A 15,860-nucleotide genomic window follows, 5' to 3' on the forward strand; every position below is an offset into this window, starting at 1 on the left:
CTTCACAATCAGTTAAATCCTTCAGGCAAACACACTTACCCTCAGTGATCTCAACTCAAACTCCAGGGGTGGAGGGCAGGCGGGAGGGAGGGTGCCTTTTGAAACTGAGAGGAGCTTCTCTGAACCATTACCCATCAACCCCTCCACTCTGAGAGGGCTAATCCCACGGGGAGAGTGGGCGTCCGCCGACGATATGTTGTCTCGTATGCGTTAATGGGGGATTACACATGTTAACATCTATCTCACAGTGCGCTTGGCCAAAGGGGCTCTGCTATAGGGGTTTAGCATATGAATAAGGTATAAGGGGATGATTGAATAGAGGCTAGTGAGAGTGAGAGCTGCCAGTCGAGGTGGAGCGATGGGGGTAGTGTGATTAGGATGAGACACAAAGAATGAAATCTCTTGTTCAGATGGAAGGGCTCGAGGAGAGATCACTCTCAGCTGAATGAATTTCTCAGACTTGGTTCCAGGATTTTAGTTTGGAAGGTAGATTTTATGTTCGAGAAAGGTGGATTTTTAAGCTTGCTCATGTGGCCATCAGGATGTTCACTTTGACATTTAGTTTTGACTACAGAATGACCTCAATGTTTTTGATTGAGTGATAAAAATATATAAAATAAAATATACTTAGAACTGAGGAATTCAATTGACTGATTGGATGATTTCATTAAGGATTCAGCATCTTGATTATGATGGGATAGAGCTCCCTTATCAAATTTAATCTAATAAAATTGGTTATATAAGCCATTTTGAAAGCCCACATCTATTCAACAGTAATTTATTTATTTTTTACTCAAAAGCAGGGAATAACCAATGTCAATATTTAAAACATGTCATTAGTTAAACAATAGACCTTTTCACAGCAGCCATTTTTACATGAAATAGTAGGGTAAACACAGCTGTCACCAGTGATACTAATTAAGGTTCCATTCCATTTACATTAAACACAGTCAGGGTGCTGCTATCATGCATGCTGGCTCACTGAAGAGGCTCTGCTACACAAAATGGAACATAACCTTAATTTGTATCATTGGTAACATCCGTTTTTACCCTGCTGTGCAAAAGTCTTTTGCATTTTTTTTTTCTCGCAAAATATGTGAAAAAAAGCAATGTTGTGGCATTTTATAGACTATTTATGTATTGCTACTTCATTAGTCGAGTTGACAGGAAAACCAAATGTGTAAAACTGCTTAGCAAAGGATTTACTGGTAAAATCAGCACTTTATTCAACTCACTCAATGTCGCACAGCGTCTTCATTAGGGCTCTTTTTATAGAATGGTATAAAGCACAGTCTATGATATATATTTATTATATATATTATTAAATATTCATGGCAGACCACATATGGTAGTGTATATGTATATTAGCTTTGTATAGTATCAATACAACTTCTCTTTTACTAGAAAAAAAACGAGTGTTCCAGCAAACAGCCAATAACAACATAGGCTTACAGTGACAAAGCCTTCTAATGGCTATAGGAATTGTGACAGGGAGAATGTTGTTCACCTCCCGTTTCCTACCGACATTCAACGTTGTTGTTTTTTTTAACCATGACCACCAATGAACCCTAACCATTAGCGGTTTGAACAGAAATCACTGTGCAACAGAATTTCATCATATCATCGGTATGACAACATTGACCATATTTTACATAACCTGACAAATCACAAAACCAAATTACTGCCTGATCTAAACAACCAAAACATTTTACAAGAAGTATGCGGTAACACACTAAAACCATCAAATTGTTGTTGTTGTTTTTCATGGACTATTTTGGGTAAAATAGTTTATTTTCCAAAACTCTGTGTATTCCTTTTAGCTCTGTCCTGAGACCCGCTGATGGAATTGACATGCAGCGCAGACATCAGCAGAGCTCTCTGGGAGAGCGAGGTGTTTATTTCCTGAAGGTCAGGCCTTTTGTGTGGAGAAACTTCTTGCCAGATGAGATAGGGGAGTAAATTGCAGATCTATCATTCCCTCCCTTCTTTCCTCTTTTCCCTCATATTCCCTCCTTCCCACACCATCTCTCATTCTTGGCTTTTTCTTCTCCTCTTCCTCTCTAAAGTGTTCTCTTTCTTCTTTATGCTCACATTTTCATCCTCATCTCTGGCCATCTACCACTCATATTCTAAACCACTTTCTCCATACTCTTTGTGTTTTATTCCTCCCCTCTCTCTACCTCTCACACACTCCGGCTCTGCTTCAGTGTGTGAAATCAGCGGAGTAACCGTTGGCACGGTCTGTGATTTATGGCTCACTTTGAGTGGACCCTTATCAGGTGCAGGCAAGGCTCTCTGTGCTGCTGCCTGCGCCTGAATGACAATGGAGAACCAGTCGCATTATGCTCGGCAGCCTCGCCCCTTGCATTCTGGACACTGCAGATTACATCTAGCTCCTTGATTTATGGACGCCATTTTGGCTCCTGAGAGGGACATGAAGGGGAGTTTGGAGGTGAGGGGGTGGTGGCTGTGGTTTCTAAGGCCAGCGCCTGCACTCAACCAATGTAATTTTGAAGGGAAGCTTGTGGAGGTGTTTTTTATATGCATATGTGTGTAGGTGTAAAAGCCGATGTGTGTTTTTGTGTACAGTATTTATGTGCAGGGGCTGTTGTGTGTGTGTCATTTATCATTTTGTCAGGAGTTTTTCTGCACAGATATTGACAGTGTCTGTTGTTGGAAGCTGTGTGCAGGCATCAACATTAAAGGCTCAGGATTACACTGAATAAAACTGTATCTTCAGCCTCCAGTGACCAGAGACAATGATGTTCAATGAGAAAAATAAATAAATAGAAAACTGGTGTGTAGAGATTTCAAATATAAAAGGTGAAGCAGAAGTGTTTGCCAACTGCATTATCTACCGCTGTTTTTTTTTAAATTCCTCATCTGTACTCTGTAATTGAATCATTGCCATGTGCATCTCTGGAGATAAGATATGTTATTTGGGAGAATTATTTAAATGTAGAAAAACGTGTTAGCTAATGTAATTAACAGGGAACTATCACAGCTGCAGTTCTTTGTAGGAAAGAAGTAATTATGTAATCTAACACATTAAATGAGCAAAATGAGCATCTCAGACTTAAACACAGCAGGCATTTTGCATTCATTTCGCTCAACAGTCAGTTTGTATCACTTGTACGTTGAAAAAAGACGATGAAATGTGCTTTTAGTCTTTTGAGGTTGCCGCTGAATGTTTGCATTTGTCACAAAGTAGATGTAATTTATTATGAGGGGAGAAGCAACAAAATGAGAAAAACTGGCACCAATACAAAGCAGCATAAAAGTACAACAATCTCTCATTTGTGCAGCATGTTAAAGAGAAGATAAACACCTTGAGTCTTGAAATTTTAGGTCAGTGTGTCCAGACAATAAAGTTAGATTTTTTTCTTCAACAAATTTTTTCACCCCGACTCTAGGAATACATTTTCTACCAAAATTCATAAAATTATTCAGCAGCTTACTAAACGTGTCTCTTAAATTATTGCTTCCCAAACACTCTTCAAATGGACTAATATCTTGTATGATATGTTAATAAATATATTTAATTTGTTTTAATTTCCAAAACTAATGGTAGAAGCTAGAACATGCCTGACTGTAGATACTGCTAACACTAAAGCTAAGCTAATAAAGCATTAATGTATACATCAGGCTGTGACCTTTCTAGTCTTCCCGCTCAGTTGCTTGGGGTTGCTTCCATTCGACAACAGCTGTGACTAAATGTAAATATACATGTAAATGTCATTCTCTCACAGTGAAGTTCCCTTTTCCTGTTTTCCCTGACCAGGCCTGTAAAATGGCCGCCAATGCGGTCTCCAGTGGCAGTCAGTTCGCTGATAAATGTCTCCCTGAATACATTTCTACAGCGATGAAAACCAAAGACTTTTAGAGGAGGAGGTCTTGGAAAGGGCTCAGTCCGGCATAACCAGAAAGAGAGGAAGGTCTGGAAAGCCCTGAGTGTGTTGCCTCATGTTCCAAAAGCAATAAGAGCTGTGGCTTAAAGTGGGTTTTTATAAAGACTGGTTGTTATGGTTCTTGCAGTTGCCAAGTGGCGAAGGGCTAAGTGGAGATAATGTGTCCTTGTAGCTCATCAGAATGTGGAGAGGCAATGTGGGCGGCATGCTTAGTGGACAGATGGCCAAAAATCACATGTAACACAGTACAGACCCACCCTCCTTGTGTTTACATGCAGGAGAATTCCAAACAGTAGCACAAATTATTTGTAAGGTCATATTTTGGTGACACCTTTTAGCCTACTCATGTCAATTTGTGCTTCATAAAGAACATTTTCTGGATATTACTGTGGAAACTGAACCTAAGCGTGCCGACAACAAAGGTAAGTAAGATAAGATTTTGCATGCCTTCACTAAAATCACATTGTGTGTGTGGTTTGGCATTAATTGTATCCTGGCTATTGAGTGTAACATACAGTGTTTATACATGTGCCAAAACATTATTCAGTGTTTTGGAGGATATTAGAGTGAATGTGAAATTGGTTCCTGATAAAATAAATGGGAAAATACTGATTATTTAAAATATAGCTTTCATTACAATGTACTGTATGTGTGTGAGAGAGAGAGAGTGAGAGAGAGAGAGGGAGGGGTGGCATCGTGGGTGGCTTCTGGTCCAAATCGGACTGTGTGAATACTTTTTGTAAGAGCTGAATTCTCACATAGACACAGTAGTGAGAACCCTTGCTGATGTATTGCATTTACCAGTCCTAACCCTAACCTTAACCTAATTCCAACCTTAACCCTAAAGCCAAGTCTTAACCCTCAAGCAGCCCTTTGAAGAGGTGAGGACCGAAATAGGTTCACTTTCCAAAAATGTCCTGAAGGTCTAGTGGTGGCACAAGGTCCTCAGAAAGGTAGAAGTTCACTCACACACACAGAAATAACTACATTTACTACTGATGGTAAAACTCACCCCTGACATACAGAAACACACACGCACATGTTAAAATCCTAAAAAATACACAAATACATATGCTAACACAAACACAACAACATGCAATAGATCCCATATCATATAATTGTACTGTATCACACAGGGAAACAAGCTCACTGATATACACACATATATGTGCACACACACCCACACACAAAGGGGCACCAGGCAGAACTTGGAAGGGGTCCTGGACACTGTCATGGGTCCACACGTCAAATGAGCCAGGGAGCCAAACAACAACAATAACAACAGGAGTTAGACCATATGGGGCTCTGTACCAGCTGAGAAGGGCCACCGAGGTCCCAAGTTTGTGTGTGTGTGTGTGTGTGTGTGTGTGTGTGTGTGTGTGTGAGAGAGAGAGCGTGAGGGGGATAATAACTGAAGACTGGTGCCTAGAGAGATGAGAGAAAGGAAAAAGTGTGGTTGAGAGAAAGAGAGGAGAATAAAAGTCAACAGTGCAGGCCTCAAGACTTAGTGCTCTTTTCTAAGGTGCTCTCCACATCTGATAGTTTTGGATCACTGTTCAAATGTATTTTAGCATGGAAGCCACATCCAATATTAATATAAACTGACACAAATGTTGAAAGGACATGTGTGTGTAGATTAAGTAAAGACATGACATCTGTTTTTGTTCTTTGCTTATTTTGAACACATTTCAGTGAAGTTTTCTTCCTTCCAGTTTTGACTGAATTCAGGCATCATGCTGGCTTTTTTCTTTCCTTTCATTCTTGTAACTCGTCATTATTCATGCCAGTGCTGACTAATAACTAGTGATGAAATGACTCATTAATTGGTGGATCAACAGAAAATTATTTGACAAAGACTTTAAGATTTTATATTGGTACCAGCTTTACAAATTTGAGGATTAGCTGCATTTCTGTTTCACATCATTGCAAATTGAGCGCTTTTAAGCATTTTCTGAAAATGTATACACTAAACTGTTTAATTAATTTATCAGGAAAACTAATCGACACATAATCCTCTAATAATAACAATCTCATCCTCCAAAGACACACTGGCCAGTAGTAGCGTTGCAACATCTGCACTCAAAGTGCAGGTCTATCTCCACACTATAGACCTTAATGACATTTTGAAGGCTTTTCTTTAGAAATGATTTGTATTACTAAATCTTTCTGAGCACATAAAGTTTGCCCCAACTAGGAATTTTGACCAAAGGACAGCAATGTTTTATATGCAGCAGGTCATTTTTAACTTCATACAACCTGTTAAAAACTAAAAACATGAAGCTACACTAGGAAACCATCAGATCTCTGTCACACTGGAGGGGAGAAATGAGAATTGGACTATACAGCCTGAGAGACTAACAGGGAATCAGAGGAGGTGGAGTGGGGCTGAACTCTGGGCAAACACTCCATGGCAGCAGATTAAGGAGGTGTAGAGCAGGGATTACCCGCCATGAATAAAATAGTACCCGCTGGGCTGGTGTTTGCCTGCCTGGCTGCTCTGCACACACACTCCACAGCAGAGCACTCACAGTGAAAAAAAAGCAACAACAACACACACAGACACATACAAACAGGTTTCAGACACACCTAGCCTGCATACATTTGCAGACAAAAAATACATAGAGAGATGGAATTTACTTATTCCTTGGCCACTGAGAATTTGCTACACAGACTGACTGGCTGGTGGCCATTAATGTCCTGTAATGGAGAGTATAACTGGATGCCTGTGATGAAGATGTTTGTCCTTTGTGCAATGACGTTTCGATTTAAAATTTGGTCAGCAATTTTAAAACCGTGACTTTAAGCATTCTGTACTTGTGAAACATTTCCCTGCTGTCAGCTGTTTGGTATTTTCCAATATGTTGTTCAATTACACAAGCAGCAGTAAGTCTAATTACATGGAACTACTTGCTGTGTTCTTGTTATATCACGCAAACACTAATTACGAGCAGCTGAGTGTTCACGTCAGCCCCTAGTTGTAATTCCAGTATTCCGTATTGGGAATTTAAAATACAAATATCCAATGTTAATGCTATCAATATAGCTAAGTACAGAAGATCTATAAACTCTTAGTTTTTATGTGGTTACACTTAAAGATCTTTAAAGAGCCCTACAAATATGCAACATGATAAAATGAACTGAGTTGAGCACAATGCTAGCAGTGGTGGTGACTCTGTGTAAATTGGAATAATGATGATGGTTTTCTTGGTTTTCCCACTCTCACCATGACTCCAATTTAGCATTATGATGGCAAAAATAATTAAATTAAATTAGCAACTAAAAATGTAATCTGAATACACACAGCTGTTTGCAGCTGGCCGTGATTTAAGCATGATAATACTCTCAAAGTTGTGGGTACCATGATGGAAGAGAAGAATCACCCAAAATAAACCTGAGTATTAAACCTTTAGTAACACACTTAGTAGAGGCAGCTATATGTTAGAAATACACATATACAAACTTATTTTTGGCATATACACAGTGTGTGCTGACACAACATCCAGAGGGCTTGTTAATGCTTGCACAATACAAGACATACAGACATAAATTCATATATTTTCACACACATACACATTGATACATGTATATACAAAGACATGGTGTACAAAGTGTACATATACACACAGAGAGCTACACAGTGTTAACCAAACATGTGCCAAAACACTGGCATACAGTACACACTCACCCTCTTATTTCATCTGAAAGGCCCACTTGTAATGCTATCACTCTCAAAGTAAATTTTTGCACTTTTGCTCCTATAATCCCAATTATAGAGCTCATTCAAAATGATGGATAATGCCTCTCGTAGAGCCTAGCGAAAACAATTTGGCCGCTGTACTTGGGGAAACCTAAGAGGAGAGCTGCACCACACACATCATTTTTCAGCTTGCATTTACAGGGCTCATAAGAGCACAGGTTGTAAAGTGACTTCTGGGTGAGTTGATTTTGGCCAAAATTGGTTCTCGTTTTCCTTGAGAATATGGTCAAACACACACACACACACACACACACACACACACACACACATCGCAGAGAGGGAGTGAAGAGAGCAGTGGAGGAAGGGAATTAAATGATAAGATATGAAGTGAAGAGAGAACAAGAGTGACTGAAAATATTTAGAGAATAAGGCCAGGATCAAGAATAAACCTTGAGCAAAGATAGCAAAAGAAAGGAAGGAAAACAAACCAACAAACCAGTGAATGAATGTAAGGATGCTGAACCACAATTGCAGACTACAGGCGTCATAACTTACACTGAACCTTTCAGCATGAGGCCGGTGTGGTGTGGGCTACAAACGGGGCTGGTTACACCAGGTTCCTGATGACATTACTACTGGGAGTGTGTGGAGTAATTCCCGCAGCCATGGTTAGCTACCAGGGGTTTGGGGTTTGGCACCTGTGGATGTTTCCACAGCACAAGGATGTTTTCAAGTGATATACTTCTGTTCTCTCTGAGGGTTTTTATACATGTATTTTGTCTACACTGCTGTAATTTTCCATTTGATTGTCAAGTGAATATGAGCTAACTTTTTAAATGTTGCAATTTATCAAATGTTTTCAGCCTGGCTGGAACAAATAAATATCTTAATGAATGGAATATGTAGTAACATGAGTAAAAAATTCAAGGATTCAAGTTGCAAAAATAATTCAAGCATGACAGAAACAAAATGACAAGAAAAGTGGAAAAACTCAAACTATCATTTAATGCTTTTTCTTAGGTAGTGTTAAACACATTTTACACTATTTAACAGAAACAAGATGAAATCTTAAATGCACCACCTAAAAGCCATAATAGCACAATAGGACCTGGAGTAACATTTATAAATTCAATTTCTGCAAGGTAGTGTTGATATCATTTGACATAAAAAGTTCATATATAGGATCTTTAAGGTCAGCTAATGCTCCAAGATGCTACCTAATAGGCTACTATATGATGCTGAAACACCAACCCCAATGGATGGATACAATATTCATAGGTGTGTTTTCATCAGGGTAGAATCACCTGAAAATAAGAATTGTTGTATTTTCATCACTTGAAGAATGAACTGTTTTTATCTATAGAGGGAGAAGGTCTTCTCTACTACAGTAGCCCAGAACGAGGGTGAGGCGAGGGGATTTTAATCTGCAGATTCAGACACTAAACCCTACACACTGGTTCTTTAAAGCCCCCTCCAGACAGTGTTACTTCCTGTTTGTGGTTGATGGGGAACTTGGCAACTATTTCAACTTAATAAACCCGTTTAGAAATCATTTGGATGGTTAAATGGCCTGTTCCAGTTAAAATGGCGACTTACCCCGCTCCCCCTAGCGTCCCCACACGGAAAACCAACCTTGCAACTTTGGGACTACTGTCCGTTAAGTTGGAAATAGGAAGTATTGTGAGAAGCGTGAACGAGCAAGAAACCCAAACTGCTTTACGGCAATTCCACATAAATGCACACGCCCCCCTAAATACCGGTTAGCCACGCCGGCTATAAGAACAAGCGACGATGAATGTATTACCCACCTGGGTAGACATTGATACATACGAAAAAGTTGCCCGGCAACAAATGCACATTAGCAGCGGTAGAAAGGGGGAGGAGGGTGCCGCAACTGAGTTTTTTTATGACAGTGTGGAGCTCGTTGAGAAAACATGCGACAACAAAAGTGAAAACCAGCGAAGAAATGGCTAGAGTTCCCAAGTTCCCCTTTAATGTTCTTACTCAAACATGGCAACCAGATTGTTGTTCTAGTGTATGTGCCAAGGTCATCATTCGGATGAATAGCGATAGCATGTATATTGGCATGGATCAAGATAGCGGTCACTCTAACATGAATTTTGAGGTGAAGAATTTTTACAGTATGGAGGTTGTTGTTTTTTTGTTGCTGGGTTTGAATCCTGCCATTTTGAGGCTAACCCTGCCATAACCCCCACTCAGACCTCCGGACATGGATGGACTGATGGAGTTTTAAACAGTTGTCTTAGTTGCCTCACACGAACCTAATGATAATGCCACTACTTGCGTACTTGCCATAACCATGCCCTTTCCCTAACCTTAACAATACTATACATGCTGATATTGTACAAAGCAAGAAAATTGTTGGCATTTGACATTAAAAACTTTGTTGTGGTTTAGTGGTAGAGTCGACATTCTTGTCTGGTCATAGGGTTGGAAAGATACAGAAGAAAACCCACAGAGGTGATCTATTATTATTGACAGTACACTAAGTGAATGATGTGGTTATCATGATTAGGTGCACAGCAGGAGTTAATGCTCTACACCTATCCTGGCACTGTGGGACTATGAAGCATCTGGACATCTAATTTAATACATCACATTTTGTATAACACATTTAGGTGAAAACACAGTGAATGTCTTCCATTGGATTTTCCCTCTTGAATTATCCCCTCCAATCCCACCTTCATTTTATTTTGTTTGCTCTCTTATCAAGTTTAATCTTCTTGTTTTCCCTTGCATTTCTCTGCTGTCCTATTTTATCTCTTCCTCTATCAGCTGTCTGTGTCCCTCTGTTCTTCTGATATTTGCCTTTCTCTCCCCTTGTCTTTCTCCAGACCCCTCACCATTACTTTCTCTCACTTTACTGTCTCTCTCTTTTCCTCCTCTCTGTGTTGTCCTCAGTTCATATGGTGTGCTTCTGTCTCTCCCCGTCACTCCCCCAGTTTCTATCCCTTCTTCAAATTTACCCCCTCTCCTCATTTCTGTCCCCACTGCTCTTCTTTTTCCTCTTCTCTCTACCTTCAATCTCCCGCCTCTGCTCTTTGTCTCTCCTCTCCCTCTCTTTTCTTCAACTGCCCTCTTCAGCTTCTCATTAACCCATCTTACCCCATATCTATCTTTCTCCTTCTCCTATATCCACATCTCTCCTTCAGTCCTTTATCGCTCTCTCCTTACTATCTCTGCCCTCCCTCATCTCTGCTTGGTTTCTCACCTTCCTGTCTGTCCCACATCCCTACTACTCCTCTCTTTCCTCTCTCTCCTCCCATATCCCCCAGAATTTAACCGGGCTGTTTCTCCTCTCTCTCCCCCATTATTACCCCCCTCCCCTACGTCCCTGTGGCCGTTCCCCAGGCGGTTGGGTGCGGAGGGCGCTGGCTGGCGGGGTGATGGATGACCATTAAGGCAGCTTATTGGAAACAGTCTGATTTATGGGCAAGCGCTGCCTCGGCCTAATGGCTTCATTTCTTTCTGCCGCCACATGATGTCACAGCCAAGGTCACCGCGGCAACGGCCCCCCTTTGTTGTGGTTTCGCTTGCTGATGACCTGAGAGAGATGGAGGGATGGAGAGAGCAAGAGAGAGCGAGAGAGAGAGAGAGATGAAGGAGGGGACAGAAAGGGGGTTGTGAGGTTTGTTTGTGAAAGCGTAGAGGTGATGTATGAGTGTGTGTAGGTGAAACCGGTTGCGTTTGCAGAAATGCTTTAGTACAAATTTTGTTAGGTATGGAAAATGTGTTTTTACTGCGTATCTTTCACCCCCTTTCCTAAAGCCTCCCTTTTTCCTGCTCTGCCTCGGTTTGCACTTCCACTCCTTCTTCCCTTTGCTCTCCTCTGCTCAGTAAATTAAAAACTCCATCTCTTCCCCTTCTCCTCCTTCCTCTCTTTCTCCTTCATCTATTCCCTTCCTTCCATACCCCCAATGACGGACTACGATAAAAACACACACACACACACACACGCCACTTTACAGCCTTCCCTCAGACAGCTATTACTCACTTCTACTTTAAATGAGCGCCGTCAAATATATGGGGCCCGCCATTAAGAAGCCGATCAATAAAAATGCCATTAGGGGTGGAGTAAAAAACGCTGATATTAGTGAAGCTCAAAACAAAATATTTGATTTTCCCTCTGATAGTTAGCGAGACGGTACTCTTGGATGAGGCTTCGAGCGGAGATTGAGTCAGGGGGATCCGGGGTTGGGTGGTTTGGAGGCGTGTTGTGTGTTGCCGTCAGTTATTTACCCAGGGACGTTAATTCGAAGTCCTGTGCAATATTCCCATCTGCCAGTCGGCGCATTTCTCATCAATTCTGTCTCAGGAGGTAACAGTCTTGTTGGATGTTATGGAGGCTTTTAGCAGCAGTTCTTCAATATAACAATATTTAATTTTTGAACAATATGTTTGATTACCCTAGAAAAAGTCTTGGATAAAACTTGCTGCAGTGCATCAATATTTTACTAGTGATCTCTAGAAGTTCTTTACTGCAAGTAATAATCTGAAGTGTCATTTGATCACGTATTTTTTTTTTCTTTCTGAAAACTTCCAAAGAGCCTCGTGAGTGCATTTGCACGTCCTAGCGGGAATCAAACCCCCGAACCAAGGCTTTGTATACAAAAGAGCTGTCAGGGAAGAGTTTACCATCTCCCCAAACTTAAATGTACCCCTACACATGGGTGTTGGAATTTCACATAAATCAGAACTGAAGAGAAAAGTACAAACTGTCTCCTCAACAGCAGTGAGACAGCTGGACTCACTAATGTCAGATCCACTCCCTCTCTGGTATCCTGTCATGTTGCATGATTTCTGAGTTTCGCAGTTTTAAGGCTGCCACTGCTGCAGCTGCTTGAGATTTAGCTTTTCCAGGATAAATCAGGAAAACTACAGGTTGCTAATGATAGTTAATAATCTAAATTTGATGGATGGTAAAGCTTGTGACTGCTATAACATGAAAACAGGATCATGTCTAGAGTCTTGTGCGCATTCAGGGGCAGGAGAAAAGAAACCCACATTCCTAATGCTTTGAGCTGATAAGGCTAGAGAGTGCCAGAGTCTGGTTGATACCAGGGGCACAAAAATCCTGGGAAGGGCTTTTGGAGGGATGGCAGAAACTGCAAAAAATATGATAAATGCCTATCATTCTTTCTTCTTCAAAATTATAAATAGAACAGTGTGTAAGAACAACAAAAGCATGAGTGTGTGATTTTAGGGTACTTGACAGAGTAAAGTCATCACCCCTATATCAAACCAGATGGCCTGTCCTTTTCAAACACAAATCTTTTAGCATATGTATTAGCCTATTGATGATTTTGTGATATTTTTTTTAGATTGTTCAAACAAACACGTCTTGTGAGCACCTAACGTTGGTCGTTTTTTGCTTTTTCAGTGTGTTCTGCAGTGATGAGAAAAGGGGGAAAGTAGAGATTTTATGGTACGTATTTAAGTTCTTTATGTGTGTTTATGCTCCTCAGCTCTCTGTAAATGCCTGTGCATGTGTGTTTTCTAAGATTAGCTCAGCGTTTGTCCTAGCATGTACACACGTGTGTGGGGAAACCTTTGCACTCATTTGTTTTGTTTAGGTTCATTTAAGTGCCGCGGCTCGTGAGTTTTAATCACTGTGTAAATACGGGAGTCTGACTTCATCTGTGATTTATTTATTGACAACAGACGTTCAGTGTAGACCGCTGGGTGCTGGGAACCAAAGATCTTCAGCATCTCCAACACTCAAATAGTAGAGTGTGTGTCATCATCGATGCCTTGGTTTTGACTGACCATGAATGCAGAGTGGGGTAAGCTTACCTCAGCTTACTTAATGTACCTTTTTATCTTCAGAATATAAATAAAGAATATGTAAATCTTATGAAATCTGAGGAGCACAGAGCTTAAACTATCACAGTTTGTGATGATAAATACATTTAGATTTGTGTGTAGACTCTTGCTGGATTCGTGGCAGGTTTTTGTAATGTTAAACAGAAACTGTTTAAATGTTAAACTGTGGGTGAAAATGAATTTTCTCATAGTCAAAATAGGTATAGGCATTAACTGGGAAATGACTTTAGTGCCCACTGTACTATTTCAGTGTCAAACAATTGCCTGTTTATGGTCATGTCACCTCCACTCTTTCATATCACAAAAATTCATTTCTCAAATTTTTCGTACATGGTATATTTTATTAGCTTTTTATGATAGTTCACATTTTTGTGAAACCTGTGTTGTCACACACAAACACACACACACACACAAAATTACCAACATTTCTAACCTACACACACACTTACGTTATCATTCACATTCACAACAAATACAGGGACCACACACACAGAAACACATATGCATTAAAACATATACAGTATAAGTCGGTGGTCATCCTGCCATAGTATTCACACTCCCAGCAGATGTGTGCATCAAACATACACACCGTACAACACAGTGGTCATCTCTGCTCTCTGTGCCCTGCCCTGCTCCTGCCCTGCTCGTGTTTGTTTAGTTGCCATGATGGATGGAGTCTGTCTTCCTCTGCTTATGTTTTTGGCCACCTCTTTGTGAGCTTTGCCCGCTTTTTGTCTAAAGGTGTGTTTGGACCATCGAACATGCTCCAGACATGAGACACTGTCCAGAGTTTCTCCAGCTTTCCCAAAACACGGGCAGTGTGAATGCCGCAGGGGAAAAAGACGCCGCTGTACTTAAGCTTAAACAGAATGAACAGGCTGCTGTGGCGTGTGTGCAGCTTATATGTGGCTAATGTTGATAAATGTAGTATATATTTTGTGTGTGTGTGTGTGTGATGAGTCATTTTTCAGGTTACAGTATGCTGAGAAAATACAAAATCTTCCTTTTCATTTAGTTATGATTTTAAAGACTTTTCTCTTAAATTATTACTGACCCTACATACAAATTGTCAAATTGCTTGAAAAGCAACTTTAAAACAAAATGGAGATGCTTTGAATACTTTGCCAAATACATTTTCTGTTTCTCTGTTATCTACCTCTGAAAAAACTTTTGCTAGTGCAATAAAAGACTAGAATTTGGCTTTTCTGGAAAAATGTTCTGTTAGTCCATGACTAATTTACTGCAGTTTGCAGCTGGCTGTAAATAAATAGCGCTAATTGTGATGACAGCTGTAATCCTAAATAGTGCAACAACATGACACAGTAATTAAAATGTGCTTGTTGGAGAGTAACACAAAAATAACTTCCTCAAAATACAGCAGCAACAGCAATCTGTTTTAAAACTAAAAAAATGTTCCTCCACTTTTCAGATGTAAGTTTATAGTATGTAATTGTTGCTGCCGCATGAGTCGCAAAGAATGGACAATGTTTTAAAAGAATATGGGAAACCACAGTGGTTGTGATTGAAAAAAAAAAAAAAAACAATAACTAGATAGACTGCTGTGGTGACAAAAGAGCGCCACAGAAAAAATTAAACAAGAACAAGACTTTTCCTCTTGTCAGCTCAGATGTGTGGAACATAACATATATCTCATAGGGAGTAGCTGGTCGAGGTGTGGCTGCAGGCTGCGGCTCCAGACTAGGCAACAACACACTCCTAAATCTCAGGCTGCTGCCCACCAAGCAATTCTCTTGGTAGGCAGCGCAGCATGCTTATGATTTATGACGAATCCCTCTCTCAATTTGTCACTGATGGCAGCAATGTATAATTCAAAACATTTTCTATTTTGCTGTGTGTTGGTTCCCTCCCTCCCCCACGCACCACCACACACACACACACACACACACACACACCAACACCAACGTCTCTTTTACTTTATTAATTTGCCACGCGTACACAAAAGTGTCTTAAGGCAAATGTAGAAAAAATGAGAATGTATGTTCTTGACTAAACATGTGTTGTGCTTGAAAATGACACTCACGTGATTCATTCGTTCATTTGTCTATTGCTGAAATCTGTGTGTGAGTATGTGTCAGTGAGCTGCATGTTTGTACATCTGTCTTCTTCTCATTTTGTATGTCTGTTTACAGGAACATGTGTGTGTGTGTGTGTGTGTGTGTATGTGAGACAGAGCAGTGCTGTCTCCTTGAAAATGTGTTTATATATTAGAAATTTGCAGTGAGAGAAATGCAATGGCGCTCAAATGCATTTTTTTATGAGCATAATTACAAAACATTTTAATTCTGCCATGTTGCAAAATGTTCACTGACACTGTGTTTCATTTTGTTTTCCCCATAATATATCTTCTTGTAATACAATATCCACATCTCAAGCATGATTAACATTTTTCA

The 15,860-nt window shown here is 40.2% G+C and overlaps 2 long non-coding RNA genes across 2 annotated transcripts in view; both read left to right on the top strand.

Annotated features, from left to right (window-relative positions):
- The window catches only part of LOC127375146 (uncharacterized), a 32,851-nt gene extending 30,868 nt beyond the window's left edge, over positions 1-1,983 (top strand). Inside the window, exon 3 of the long non-coding RNA XR_007887313.1 lies at positions 1,821-1,983. This is a non-coding gene — a long non-coding RNA (uncharacterized LOC127375146). The remainder of the gene's footprint in view (positions 1-1,820) is intronic.
- Positions 1,984-4,219: 2,236 nt separating this feature from the next.
- Positions 4,220-15,860, top strand: part of LOC127375139 (uncharacterized) — a 54,234-nt gene continuing 42,593 nt past the window's right edge. The window contains exons 1-3 of the long non-coding RNA XR_007887312.1: positions 4,220-4,330; positions 13,007-13,051; positions 13,288-13,409. This is a non-coding gene — a long non-coding RNA (uncharacterized LOC127375139). The remainder of the gene's footprint in view (positions 4,331-13,006; positions 13,052-13,287; positions 13,410-15,860) is intronic.

The sequence above is a fragment of the Dicentrarchus labrax genome, unplaced genomic scaffold (assembly GCF_905237075.1).
Source record: "Dicentrarchus labrax unplaced genomic scaffold, dlabrax2021, whole genome shotgun sequence".
NCBI lineage: Eukaryota > Metazoa > Chordata > Actinopteri > Moronidae > Dicentrarchus > Dicentrarchus labrax.